At 49.5% G+C, this 15238-nt stretch overlaps 1 pseudogene; it reads right to left on the bottom strand.

Moving 5' to 3' along the window:
* The window catches only part of LOC135553227 (rho guanine nucleotide exchange factor TIAM1-like), a 233585-nt pseudogene that overhangs the window by 149193 nt on the left and 69154 nt on the right, over positions 1–15238 (bottom strand).

Raw genomic sequence — 15238 nt, 5'->3', positions numbered from 1 at the left:
CACTACGACCTGATAGAGTTTCACTACGACCTGATAGAGTTTCACTACGACCTGATAGAGTTTCACTACGACCTGATTAGAGTTTCACTACGACCTGATTAGAGTTTCACTACGACCTGATAGAGTTTCACTACGACCTGATTAGAGTTTCACTACGACCTGATTAGAGTTTCACTACGACCTGATTAGAGTTTCACTACGACCCGATAGAGTTTCACTACGACCCGATAGAGTTTCACTACGACCACATGATACTGTTACTACTTGTACTGGTTTTACTGGGCTATGAAATATGTTGAAGTGTGGTTGCCACTGGTTACAACAACACCTAATAAAACTGTAGGAAGTGTCACAAACAAAATCTGAAACATTGTAACACATACACACACACACAGAAAATAACAAATATATATAATAATCTACAACATTAGTTCTTTACACAGGGATGCTCTGTGGGTAAGATTACGCTTATTGGCTGGAAACGGATTAAGTTGACGGTATCAATCTGTCCTCTATTAGACCAGGGTTCAATAGCTCTGTTCAGGGTCACTCTCTGTGACCCTATCCAGCAGAGATAGAGAGAGAGAGAGAGAGAGAGAGGGAGAGAGTTTGGTCACAACAGATCCTGTTTTAACAGCCTGGTCAAGCCTAGAGTTGGCCTGAGGGTTAACGGGGAAAAACCTGGGGTTCGAAAAACTACCAAGCGGTCACCGCCGCCACTTGTTTTGGTAAATAGATGAAGGATGAAGCTAGACAAATGTAACCACTGTCTAGTTCATAAACAGAGCTATGGATGCAAGGATTAATCCAAATTGATGTACAAATCACGGACTGACCAGAGAACAGTTTACAGGGAGAGGTAGGAGTGTAGGACCAAAGCTAACATGCAGCAGAGAGGGAGAGAGATCAAGAGACAGTGACCTGAGAGAGACAGAGTGAGAGACAGAGAGAGCGAGACACAGTGACCTGAGAGAGACAGAGAGAGGGAGAGAGAGAGAGCGAGAGACCCAAGAGAGAGGGAGAGAGACCAAGAGACAGTGACCCGAGAGAGACAGAGAGAGGGAGAGAGAGAGAGAGAGAGAGAGAGAGACCTGAGAGAGACAGAGAGAGACAAGAGACAGTGACCCGAGAGAGACAGGGAGAGACCCAAGAGAGAGACAGAGAGAGAGACAGAGAGAGAGACCGAGACAGAGAGAGGGAGAGAGAGAGACAGAGAGAGAGACAGTGACCTGAGAGAGACAGAGTGAGAGACAGAGAGAGCGAGACACAGTGACCTGAGAGAGACAGAGTGAGAGACAGACCAAGAGAGAGAGAGACAGAGAGAGAGAGAGACAGACCGAGAGAGACAGACCTGAGAGAGACAGAGTGAGAGAGAGAGAGACCGAGAGACAGTGACCTGAGAGAGACAGAGTGAGAGACAGAGAGAGAGACAGAGAGACAGTGACCTGAGAGAGACAGAGAGAGAGACAGAGAGAGAGAGACAGAGAGACCTGAGAGAGACAGAGAGAGAGAGAGAGAGAGACAGAGTGAGAGAGACCGAGAGAGACAGACCTGAGAGAGAGACAGAAAGAGACCCGAGAGTGAGAGACCGGAGAGAGAGAGGGAGAGAGAGAGACAGTGACCGAGAGAGACAGAGAGTGAGAGCGAGACAGACCAAGAGAGAGGGAGAGTGAGAGACAGACCTGAGAGAGACAGAGAGAGAGAGAGAGAGACCAGAGAGAGAGAGACAGACCGAGAGAGACAGAGAGAGAGACAGACCGAGAGAGACAGAGTGAGAGACAGACCGAGAGACAGACCGAGAGAGACAGAGAGAGTGAGAGACAGTGAGAGAGAGACCGAGAGAGACAGAGAGAGTGAGAGACAGACCCGAGAGAGACAGAGAGAGTGAGAGACAGACCGAAGAGACAGTGAGAGTGAGAGACAGACCGAGAGAGACAGAGAGAGTGAGAGACAGACCGAGAGAGAGTGAGAGACAGACCGAGAGAGACAGAGAGAGAGAGACAGACCGAGAGAGAGAGAGAGTGAGAGACAGACCGAGAGAGACAGAGAGTGAGAGACAGACCGAGAGAGAGTGAGAGACAGACCGAGAGAGAGAGTGAGACAGACCGAGAGAGTGAGAGACAGACCCGAGAGAGACAGAGAGAGAGAGACAGACCGAGAGAGACAGAGTGAGACAGAGAGAGACAGAGAGAGAGACAGACCGAGACAGACAGAGAGTGGGAGAGACAGACCGAGAGAGTGAGACAGACCGAGAGAGACAGAGTGAGAGACAGACAGAGAGACAGAGTGAGAGACAGACCGAGATAGTGAGACAGACCGAGAGAGTGAGACAGACCGAGAGACAGAGTAAGAGAGACAGAGTGAGAGAGACAGAGTGAGAGAGACAGAGTGAGAGACAGACCGAGAGAGACAGAGAGAGTGAGAGACAGACCGAGAGAGACAGAGAGAGTGAGAGACAGACCGAGAGAGACAGAGAGTGAGAGACAGACCGAGAGAGACAGAGAGAGTGAGAGACAGACCGAGAGAGACAGAGAGTGAGAGACAGACCGAGAGAGACAGAGAGTGAGAGACAGACCGAGAGAGACAGAGAGAGTGAGAGACAGACCGAGAGAGACAGAGAAGAGTGAGAGACAGACCGAGAGAGACAGAGAGAGTGAGAGACAGACCGAGAGACAGAGAGTGAGAGACAGAGAGAGAGACAGACGAGAGAGAGAGAGTGAGAGACAGACCGAGAGAGACAGAGAGAGTGAGAGACAGACCGAGAGAGAGAGTGAGAGACAGACCGAGAGAGACAGAGAGTGAGAGACAGACCGAGAGAGACAGAGTGAGAGACAGACCGAGAGAGACAGAGAGTGAGAGACAGACCGAGAGAGAGAGAGACAGACCCGAGAGAGACAGAGAGTGAGAGACAGACCGAGAGAGACAGAGAGTGAGAGACAGACCGAGAGAGACAGAGAGAGTGAGAGACAGACCGAGAGAGACAGACCGAGAGAGTGAGACAGACCGAGAGAGTGAGACAGACCGAGAGAGACAGAGAGAGTGAGAGACAGACCGAGAGAGACAGAGAGAGTGAGAGACAGACCGAGAGAGACAGAGAGTGAGAGACAGACCGAGAGAGACAGAGAGTGAGAGACAGACCGAGAGAGACAGAGAGTGAGAGACAGACCGAGAGAGACAGAGAGTGAGAGACAGACCGAGAGAGACAGAGAGTGAGAGACAGACCGAGAGAGACAGAGAGAGTGAGAGACAGACCGAGAGAGTGAGACAGACCGAGAGAGACAGAGAGTGAGAGACAGACCGAGAGAGACAGAGAGAGACAGACCGAGAGAGTGAGAGACAGACCGAGAGAGACAGAGAGTGAGAGACAGACCGAGAGAGACAGAGAGTGAGAGACAGACCGAGAGAGACAGAGAGTGAGAGACAGACCGAGAGAGACAGAGAGTGAGAGACAGACCGAGAGAGACAGAGAGTGAGAGACAGACCGAGAGAGACAGAGAGTGAGAGACAGACCGAGAGAGACAGAGAGACAGACCGAGAGAGACAGACCGAGAGAGACAGACCGAGAGAGACAGAGAGAGAGACAGAGAGAGTGAGAGACAGACAGAGAGAGTGAGAGACAGACCGAGAGAGTGAGAGACAGACCGAGAGAGTGAGAGACAGACCGAGAGAGTGAGAGACAGACCGAGAGAGACAGAGAGTGAGAGAAAGACCGAGAGAGAGACAGAGAGAGACAGACCGAGAGACAGAGTGAGAGAGACAGACCGAGAGAGACAGAGAGAGAGACAGACCGAGAGAGACAGAGAGAGTGAGAGACAGACCGAGAGAGACAGAGAGTGAGAGACAGACCGAGAGAGACAGAGAGTGAGAGACAGACCGAGAGAGACAGAAAGACAGACCGAGAGAGACAGAGAATGAGAGACAGACCCGAGAGAGACAGACCGAGAGAGACAGAGAGTGAGAGACAGACCGAGAGAGACAGAGTGAGAGACAGACCGAGAGAGACAGAGAGTGAGAGACAGACCGAGAGAGAGAGAGACAGACCCGAGAGAGACAGAGAATGAGAGACAGACCGAGAGAGACAGAGAGAGTGAGAGACAGACCGAGAGAGTGAGAGACAGACCGAGAGAGACAGACCGAGAGAGTGAGAGACAGACCGAGAGAGACAGACCGAGAGAGTGAGAGACAGACCGAGAGAGACAGAGAGTGAGAGACAGACCGAGAGAGACAGAGAGTGAGAGACAGACCGAGAGAGACAGAGAGTGAGAGACAGACCGAGAGAGACAGAGAGTGAGAGACAGACCGAGAGAGACAGAGAGTGAGAGACAGACCGAGAGAGACAGAGAGTGAGAGACAGACCGAGAGAGACAGAGAGTGAGAGACAGACCGAGAGAGACAGAGAGAGTGAGAGACAGACCGAGAGACAGACCGAGAGAGACAGAGAGTGAGACAGACCGAGAGAGACAGAGAGTGAGAGACAGACCGAGAGAGACAGAGAGTGAGAGACAGACCGAGAGAGACAGAGAGAGTGAGAGACCGACCGAGACATAAAGAGAGAGTGAGAGAGATAGAATCGTACAGGGAGAGACCTAGTTGGAGCAAAACTAGCATAACACAGAAGTGGTTTCCAATGCTGCCGTGTCTCCTCTGACTCCTCCCATCACACCACTTCACAACAGATCTCTGGCACTGACAGGGGAGAGGAAGTCATCCAATCAGCTCGTCTCTCAATGAGCAGCAGGCATTCAGTCAGCGTGTAAAGTGGAGGACAGGAAAGAGGAGGAGATGAAAAAAATGGAACAGAGGAAGGACAGAGGAGGGAAAAGATGGAGGACAGAGTACATACATCCTGAGCATGACTGGGTTAGTTAGAGATGGAGCAAGCTGAGCAGCACCAGCTCCTCTGTGTGGGTTGTAGTTTCTATGGCATGAAGCTCAGAGGAGGGAGGGAGGTAGGGGGTACAGGGAGAAAGGAGAGAAGTTGCCAGTCAGTCAATCAATCAGCCAGCCAGTCATGAAGATACTAGTCCATTAGCCACACTGATGGAACAGGGAAGAAAACAACAAACACGATCCCACTGATGTTCAATCCTCCATTCACCTCTCTTAGGACAGACCCTTTAGGGAGGCATTGTCTTTATGTAGCCAGGACAGAGGAGAGTGATCCCTGTCTTTCACTGTACCGTAGTACTCTCTCTCTCACACACACACACACACACACACACACACACACACACACACACACACACACAGCTGCACTCAAGCTGACGGTGAAGAGGAATGGCTACATAAAGGTTGGAGGTGACCCTGTTTTTCAGTGCTCTCCTTCCCTTCCTGTCTCTCTCTCCTTCCCTTCCTGTCTCTCTCTCCTTCCCTTCCTGTCTCTCTCCTTGACCCCTACTTCTCCTTCCTGTCTCTCTCTCCTTCCCTTCCCGTCTCTCTCTCCTTTCCTTCCCGTCTCTCCTTCCCTTCTTCTCCTTCCTGTCTCTCTCTCCTTCCCTTCCCTTCTCCCTTCCTGTCTCTCTCTCCTTCCTTCGTCTCTCTCTCCTTCCCCCGTCTCTCTACTCCTTCATGTCCTCTCCTTCCGTCTCTCTCTCCTTCCCTTCCCGTCTCTCTCTCCTTCCCTTCCCGTCTCTCTCTCCTTCCCTTCCCGTCTCTCTCTCCTTCCCTTCCCTCTCTCTCTCCTTCCCTTCCCGTCTCTCTCTCCTTCCCTTCTCCTCTCTCCTTCCCTTCCTTCCCTCTCTCTCTCCTTCCCTTGTCTCTCTCTCCTTCCCTTCCCGTCTCTCTCTCCTTCCCTTCCTCTCTCCTTCCTTCCCCTTCCCGTCTCTCTCTCCTTCCCTTCCTGTCTCTCTCTCCTTCCCTTCCTGTCTCTCTCTCCTTCCCCCTACCTCTCCTTCCCTTCCTGTCTCTCTCTCCTTCCCTTCCTGTCTCTTTCTCCTTCCCTTCCTGTCTCTCTCTCCTTGACCCCTACCTCTCCTTCCTCCTTCCCCCTTCCTGTCTCTCTCCTTCCCTTCCTGTCTCTCTCTCCTTCACCTTCCCTTCCTGTCTCTCTCTCCTTCCCCCACCTCTCCTTCCCTTCCTGTCTCTCTCTCTCCCTTCCTCTCTCCCTTCCCTTCCTGTCCTCTCTCCTTCCCCCATACCCCCTACCTCCCCCTCCTTCCCTTCCTGTCTCTCTCTCCTTGACCCCTACCGCTCACCCTCTCTCCTTACCCCTACCTCTCCTTCCCTTCCTGTCTCTCTCTCCTTCCCCTACCTCTTCTTCCCTTCCTGTCTCTCTCTCCTTGACCCCTACCTCTCCTTCCCTTCCTGTCTCTCTCTCTCCTTCCCTTCCTGTCCCTCTCTCCTTCCCCCTACCTCTCCTTCCCTTCCTGTCTCTCTCTCCTTGACCCCTACCGCTCACCCTCTCTCCTTACCCCCCCCTACCTCTCCTTCCCTTCCTGTCCCTCTCTCCTTGACCCCTACCGCTCACCCTCTCTCCTTCCCCATACCCCTCTCTCCGTGACCCCTACCGCTCACCCTCTCTCCTTCCCTCATACCCTTCTCTCCTTCCCTTCCTGTCCCTCGCTCCTTGACCCCTACCGCTCACCCTCTCTCCTTCCCCATACCCCTCTCTCCTTGACCCCTACCGCTCACCCTCTCTCCTTCCCCATACCCCTCTCTCCTTGACCCCTACTGCTCACCCTCTCTCCTTCCCCATACCCCTCTCTCCTTGACCCCTACCGCTCACCCTCTCTCCTTCCCCCATACCCCTCTCCTTCCCCCTAACTCTCCTTCCCTTCCTGTCCCTCTCTCCTTGACCCCTACCGCTCACCCACTCTCCTTCCCCATACCCCTCTCTCCTTGACCCCTACCACTCACCCTCTCTCCTTCCTGGATAAATAAACGTTCAATAAAAAATAAAAAAATACAAGTAAATGAAGATGTAGCCCAGACTGCCTATTCACAATACAGGTGGATGGGCATATTCAAGAGGAGTGTGTACTGTGCATTGAGCCTGTTTACACAGATTTCATGTGGAAGTCAATCCCTTCCATTTGAGACTTATTTTAATGTACCGATGAACAACATTGGAAGTATCAAATCTCTCATTTTATAAAACGTGCGTATTGTACCTTTAAATCCACCATTGACGTAATTCATGGCGAGGCACACACTCACTCAGTCGAGTTCGGTTGAGGAAAAGACGTGTCATGGTGGCGAGGGGGGGGTGTGTTTCTTTGGATGTGATGGTGAGAAGATTAAAAGTTATTCACTTTGGATACACACACACACACACACACACAAACACACTAGGGAGAAAGAAGGGGGGAAGACGAGGCAAATGCCACTGCACTAGCCTCTGGATTCAGTGAGGAACCAAGCCAGGCTTGCACAATGTTGGCAGAGAGACAGAGACCCAGCAGTAAGATAGACAGCCAGGGTGTTTACAGGCTTCTGCTCACCCCCCCACTGGGACAATAGACTCTGTATTTCAGCTCACTACATATTTCCAAGTTCATCGTTTTAGTGTGTGTCATCGTGTGTGTGTGTAGATTAAGTCCCATAACTTTAGACAACAGTGAACCCTTTGAAATGGATCCTTGTGAGAACGTACAGTTATGAATATAACTACTGTTCCCTGAAGGAGGGAACGAGGTATAACGCACTATGGGGAGTCAACGACAAATCATATTCACCTGAACACACTATGGGGAGTCAACGACAAATCATATTCACCTGAACACACTATGGGGAGTCAACGACCAATCATATTCACCTGAACATACTATGTGGAGTCAACGACCAATCATATTCACCTGAACATACTATGTGGAGTCAACGACCAATCATATTCACCTGAACACACTATGGGGAGTCAACGACCAATCATATTCACCTGAACACACTATGGGGAGTCAACGACCAATCATATTCACCTGAACACACTATGGGGAGTCAACGACCAATCATATTCACCTGAACACACTATGGGAGTCAACGACCAATCATATTCACCTGAACATACTATGGGGAGTCAACGACCAATCATATTCACCTGAACACACTATGGGGAGTCAACGACCAATCATATTCACCTGAACACACTATGGGGAGTCAACGACCAATCATATTCACCTGAACACACTATGGGGAGTCAACGACCAATCATATTCACCTGAACACACTATGGGGAGTCAACGACCAATCATATTCACCTGAACACTCTATGGGGAGTCAACGACCAATCATATTCACCTGAAGGATGGAACAAGGTATAACATACTATTGGGAGTCAACGACCAATCATATTCACCTGAACATACTATGGGGAGTCAACGACCAATCATATTCACCTGAACACACTATGGGGAGTCAACGACCAATCATATTCACCTGAACACACTATGGGGAGTCAACGACCAATCATATTCACCTGAACACAATGGGGAGTCAACGACCAATCATATTCACCTGAACACACTATGGGGAGTCAACGACCAATCATATTCACCTGAACACACTATGGGGAGTCAACGACCAATCATATTCACCTGAACACACTATGGGGAGTCAATGACCAATCATATTCACCTGAACACACTATGGGGAGTCAACGACCAATCATATTCACCTGAACACACTATGGGGAGTCAACGACCAATCATATTCACCTGAAGGAGGGAACGAGGTATAACACACTATGGGGAGTCAACGACCAATAGGGAGGGACCGCGTCCCCCTCTGCCTATTGATGTACGCCACCACTGTCCTGTTGTGGGACCTTACCAACACATTACAAGGAAACGGCTCAGACCCAGCAAACCAGTCAGTAGCTGGCCCAGTCTGATGTCCTCTGACTGGAGGGTTTTCAGAGTGTCAGAGCCAATCACGGAGGGTCTAGCATCCCTGAAATCCGGATTCTGAACACGGCCAGAGAATCCGGAATGAGCCTAACTCAGCGGAGATGACACCCTTATCAACTCAGACCGCCGTTGCTGCCAGCAGTCTCAAATCTCACAAACTCAGCAGGACTCCCAATGGATGTTGAACCCAGCCGGAGACACTGGGTCACACAAACTGGGTTCGAACCACGGCCTCCAGAGCGTGTTTCCACCTTAAGCGACAGGACAGAAGTCGTGAGTATCTGTAACTTTTATTGTGAAACCCCGTGTCCTAGCCTACGGTCGGAGGTTCAAACTCAACTGGTTAGCCTTTTTTTTTCTTTCTTTTTTTTTTACTCACTCAAGCAAGGAAGTACTGGCTCCACAAGCAGAGCAGAAAGTAGTGGGTTTTTTAGCAAGCAGAAGACCCAAAACTCACAACACCTAGAAAAGACGAGTACTCTCTCCCCACTAACAGACACCTAAGACGGCGCCGAATCTCATAGCCTTCGTGTGCTTGAAAAGTGTGTGTGTGTGTGTGTGTGTGTGTGTGTGTGTGTGTGTGTGTGTGTGTGTGTGTGTGTGTGTGTGGGAGAAAGTAAGAGGGTGAGGGAGGAAAAAAAGGGAGAGAAAGCTTCTAAATGACTGCTAGATTAGATTGTGTGTGTGTGTGTGTGTGTGTGTGTGTGTGTGTGTGTGTGTGTGTGTGTGTGTGTGTGTGTGTGTGTGTGTGTGTGTGTGTGTGTGTGTGTGTTAAAAGCTGCAGTGTTGAGGGTGGCAGAGTGCATTAGCTGCATACTCCCACTATTAATAAATGAAGGAGGAGCGACAGTACAGTAGAGAACCATGTTTCAGCTCTCACTGTCGGATTACAGCGGTGAGTGTTTCCTGGACAAGTCTCAAAGAGCTTTCCACACCTGGAATGTGCCCATTATCCTTTAAAGAAAATTCTTCAAGCTCTGTCAAATTTGGTTGTTGATCATTGCTTGACAACCATTTTCAGGTCTCGCCATAGATTTTCAAGTAGATTTAAGTCAAAACTGTAACTCGGCCACTTAGGAACGTTTACTATTTTCTCGGTAAGCAATTCCAGTGTAGATTTGTAAGGTTATTGTCCTCCTGAATGGTAAAGTCATCTGCCCAGTGTCTGGTGGGAACCAGGGTTTACTCTAGGATTTTGCCTGGGTTGAGCTAACCTTTTTCCATCACTGTGCAGCCACCAATATGCTTGAAAATATGGAGAGTTGGTACTCAGTCATGTGTTGTATTGGATTAGCCCCAAACATATTGTATTCAGGACAAAAAGTTAAATTGATTTAACACATTTTTGTTGCAGTATTACTTTAGTGCCTTGTTGCAAACAGGATGCATGTTTTGGAACAGACTTCCTTATTTTCCCTCTGTCATTTAGGTTAGTATTGTGGAGTAACTACAACGTTGGACCTGAGAATCTGAGCCCATGCCTCAGGACTACTTGGCCTGACGACTCCTGGCTGTCCCCGCCCCCTTCCCACCTGGCCGTGCGGCTGATCTAGTTTCTCCTGTTCTGCCTACGGTTATGGAACCGTCAGTTCACCGCACCGGCTATCTTATCCCGGACCTGTGGATTCCACCCTCTCTACTGCACCGGCTAGCTTATCCCGGACCTGTGGATTCCACCCTCTCTACCGCACCGGCTAGCTTATCCCGGACCTGTGGATTCCACCCTCTCTACCGCACCGGCTATCTTATCCCGGACCTGTGGATTCCACCCTCTCTACCGCACCGGCTATCTTATCCCAGACCTGTGATTTCCACCCTCTCTACTGCACCGGCTATCTTATCCCAGACCTGTGGATTCCACCCTCTCTACTGCACCGGCTATCTTATCCCAGACCTGTGGATTCCACCCTCTCTACTGCACCGGCTATCTTATCCCAGACCTGTGGATTCCACCCTCTCTACTGCACCGGCTATCTTATCCCAGACCTGTGGATTTCCACCCTCTCTTATACTGCACCTGCACCAGCTATCTTATCCCAGACCTGTGGATTCCACCCTCTCTACTGCACCGGCTATCTTATCCCAGACCTGTGGATTCCACCCTCTCTACTGCACCGGCTATCTTATCCCAGACCTGTGGATTCCATCCTCTCTACTGCACCGGCTATCTTATCCCGGACCTGTGGATTCCATCATCTCTACCGCACCGGCTATCTTATCCCAGACCTGTGGATTCCATCATCTCTACCGCACCGGCTATCTTATCCCAGACCTGTGGATTCCACCCTCTCTACCGCACCGGCTATCTTATCCCAGACCTGTGGATTCCATCCTCTCTACTGCACCGGCTATCTTATCCCGGACCTGTGGATTCCATCATCTCTACCGCACCGGCTATCTTATCCCAGACCTGTGGATTCCACCCTCTCTACTGCACCGGCTATCTTATCCCAGACCTGTGGATTCCATCCTCTCTACTGCACCGGCTATCTTATCCCAGACCTGTGATTTCCACCCTCTCTACTGCACCGGCTATCTTATCCCAGACCTGTGGATTCCACCCTCTCTACCGCACCGGCTATCTTATCCCAGACCTGTGGATTCCACCCTCTCTACTGCACCGGCTATCTTATCCCGGACCTGTGATTTCCACCCTCTCTACTGCACCGGCTATCTTATCCCAGACCTGTGATTTCCACCCTCTCTACTGCACCGGCTATCTTATCCCAGACCTGTGGATTCCATCATCTCTACTGCACCGGCTATCTTATCCCAGACCTGTGGATTCCACCCTCTCTACCGCACCGGCTATCTTATCCCAGACCTGTGGATTCCATCATCTCTACTGCACCGGCTATCTTATCCCAGACCTGTGGATTCCACCCTCTCTACTGCACCGGCTATCTTATCCCAGACCTGTGGATTCCATCATCTCTACTGCACCGGCTATCTTATCCCGGACCTGTGGATTCCATCCTCTCTACTGCACCGGCTATCTTATCCCGGACCTGTGGATTCCATCATCTCTACTGCACCGGCTATCTTATCCCAGACCTGTGATTTCCACACTCTCTACTGCACCGGCTATCTTATCCCGGACCTGTGGATTCCACCCTCTCTACCGCACCGGCTATCTTATCCTGGACCTGTGGATTCCACCCTCTCTACTGCACCGGCTATCTTATCCCGGACCTGTGATTTCCACCCTCTCTACTGCACCGGCTATCTTATCCCAGACCTGTGATTTCCACACTCTCTACTGCACCGGCTATCTTATCCCGGACCTGTGGATTCCACCCTCTCTACTGCACCGGCTATCTTATCCCGGACCTGTGGATTCCACCCTCTCTACCGCACCGGCTATCTTATCCTGGACCTGTGGATTCCACCCTCTCTACCGCACCGGCTATCTTATCCCAGACCTGTGATTTCCATCCTCTCTACTGCACCGGCTATCTTATCCCAGACCTGTGATTTCCACCCTCTCTACTGCACCGGCTATCTTATCCCGGACCTGTGGATTCCACCCTCTCTACTGCACCGGCTATCTTATCCCAGACCTGTGATTTCCACCCTCTCTACTGCACTGGCTATCTTATCCCAGACCTGTGATTTCCACCCTCTCCACCGCACCGGCTATCTTATCCCAGACCTGTGATTTCCACACTCTCTACTGCACCGGCTATCTTATCCCAGACCTGTGGATTCCATCCTCTCTACCGCACCGGCTATCTTATCCCAGACCTGTGATTTCCACCCTCTCTACTGCACTGGCTATCTTATCCCAGACCTGTGATTTCCACACTCTCTACTGCACCGGCTATCTTATCCCGGACCTGTGGATTCCACCCTCTCTACTGCACCGGCTATCTTATCCCAGACCTGTGGTTTCCATCCTCTCTACCGCACCGGCTATCTTATCCCGGACCTGTGGTTTCCACCCTCTCTACTGCACCTGCAGTCTCGACCTCTGAATGCTTGTCTATGAAAGGCCACCTGACATTTACTCCTGAGGTGCTGACCTGTTGCACCCTCTATAACCACTGTGATTATTATTTGCCCTGCTGGTCATCTATGAACATTTGAACATCTTGGCCATGTTCTGTTATAATCTCCACCGGCACAGCCAGAAGTGGACTGGCCACCCCTCAGAGCTTGATTCTTCTCTACCCGGCACAGCCAGAAGAGGACTGGCCACCCCTCAGAGCCTGGTTCCTCTCTAGGTTTCTGCCTTTCTAGGGAGTTTTTCCTGGCCACCGTGCTTCTACATCTGCATTGCAGATTGAGGTTTTAGGCTGAGTTTCTGTATAAGCACTTTGTGACATCAGCTGATGTAAATCTTGCTTTATAAATACATTTGATTAAATTGTTGATCCATCCTCAGATTTCTCCTATCATAGCCATTAAACTCTACACTTGTTGTATTCAGTGCATGTGACTAATAAAGTTTGTTTTGATTTGAAACCGCTCAGGGATTTCACCATGAGGCAAATGGTGGTTTTAAAACAGTTAGACTTTACTGTGAAATGCTAACTTACAAGTCACATTTCCTTTCTCTCCGGCAACTGAGTTAGGAAGGACGCCTGCTATATTTGTAGTGACTGGTTGTATTGATACACCATCTAAAGTGTAAATAATAACTTCACGATGATCAAAGGGATTTTCATTTCTGCATTATTTTACCCATCTACCAATAGGTCCTCTTCTTTGAGAGGCATTGGAAAACCATTGTGGTGGAATGTGTGTTTGAAATTCATTGCTCGACCTTACAGATCATTTTATAATAGGGAATACAGATGGAGGCAATCACACCAAAATCATGCTCAACACTATTTCACACAGGAGTGTTGACTCCTGAACTTATTTAAGCTTTACATTTTTTTTAAATTAATTTGTAAAGATTTCAAAAAAATAATAATTCCACTTAGACATTATGGTGAATTGTGAGTAGGCCAGTGACAAAACAACTACATTTAATCTACTTTAAATTCACAACAACACAACAAAATGTGGGGGAAAAAGTCAGAAGAGTGTGAGAACACTTTCTGAAGGCACTGTACAGTATCCAGTCTGTTGAAGTGGAGGTTTTTTGAGGATTCACTATAGTGAGATACATAGAAAAGCTGTAGATCTGTACTAAATCTTGGAGTGTTTCTGTAGTGGAGTAGAACTGGAGAGTTCCCCTGTTGTATATTTAGCACATTAATCACTGTAATACTAAAAAAGGTGATTAATTGCTCACTTGGTTTCCTTTTTTTAACCCACTGATCTCCCACGTCGCACACTTTGGGAATACAGGTCAGTGAGATACAGTGAGATAAATAGAAAAACTCTAGATCTATACTTTGGGAATACAGGTCAGTGAGATACAGTGAGATAAATAGAAAAGCTGTAGATCTATACTTTGGGAATACAGGTCAGTGAGATACAGTGAGATAAATAGAAAAGCTGTAGATCTATACTTTGGGAATACAGGTCAGTGAGATACAGTGAGATAAATAGAAAAGCTGTAGATCTATACTTTGGGAATACAGGTCAGTGAGACACAGTGAGATAAATAGAAAAGCTGTAGATCTATACTTTGGGAATACAGGTCAGTGAGATACAGTGAGATAAATAGAAAAGCTGTAGATCTATACTTTGGGAATACAGGTCAGTGAGACACAGTGAGATAAATAGAAAAGCTGTAGATCTATACTTTGGGAATACAGGTCAGTGAGACACAGTGAGATAAATAGAAAAGCTGTAGATCTATACTTTGGGAATACAGGTCAGTGAGACACAGTGAGATAAATAGAAAAGCTGTAGATCTATACTTTGGGAATACAGGTCAGATCTATATTGAGGTCAGTTGTGGAATGTGTGTCCAGGTGTTCCGTGCTCCCAGTAAGCTCCCTCCAGTCCCTAAGTCTCCCTCCCTCCGTCAGTCAGTCTTCCTTCAGTCAGTCTCCCTCCCTACCTCCTTCAGTCGGTCAATCTCCCTCCCTACCTCCTTCAGTCAGTCAGTCTCCCTCCCTACCTCCTTCAGTCAGTCAGTCTCCTCCCTACCTCCTTCAGTCAGTCAGTCAGTCAGTCTCCCTCCCTCCTCCTTCAGTCAGTCAGTCAGTCAGTCCTTCACCTCCTTCAGTCAGTCAGTCAGTCAGTCAGTCTCCCTCCCTCAGTCAGTCGGTCTCCCTCCTTCAGTCAGTCTCCCTCCCTACCTCCTTCAGTCGGTCAGTCTCCTCCCTCCCTCCTTCAGTCAGTCAGTCTCCCTCCCTCCCTCCTTCAGTCAGTCTCCCTCCCTCCTCAGTCAGTCAGTCTCCCTCCCTCCGTCAGTCAGTCTCTCCTCCCTCCGTCAGTCAGTCTCCCTCCCTCCGTCAGTCCAGTCAGTCTCCCTCCCTCAGTCAGTCTCCCTCCCT

This window comes from Oncorhynchus masou, chromosome 13 (assembly GCF_036934945.1).
Source record: "Oncorhynchus masou masou isolate Uvic2021 chromosome 13, UVic_Omas_1.1, whole genome shotgun sequence".
Classification (NCBI taxonomy): domain Eukaryota; kingdom Metazoa; phylum Chordata; class Actinopteri; order Salmoniformes; family Salmonidae; genus Oncorhynchus; species Oncorhynchus masou.
This window is presented reverse-complemented; position numbering and strand designations above follow the sequence as displayed.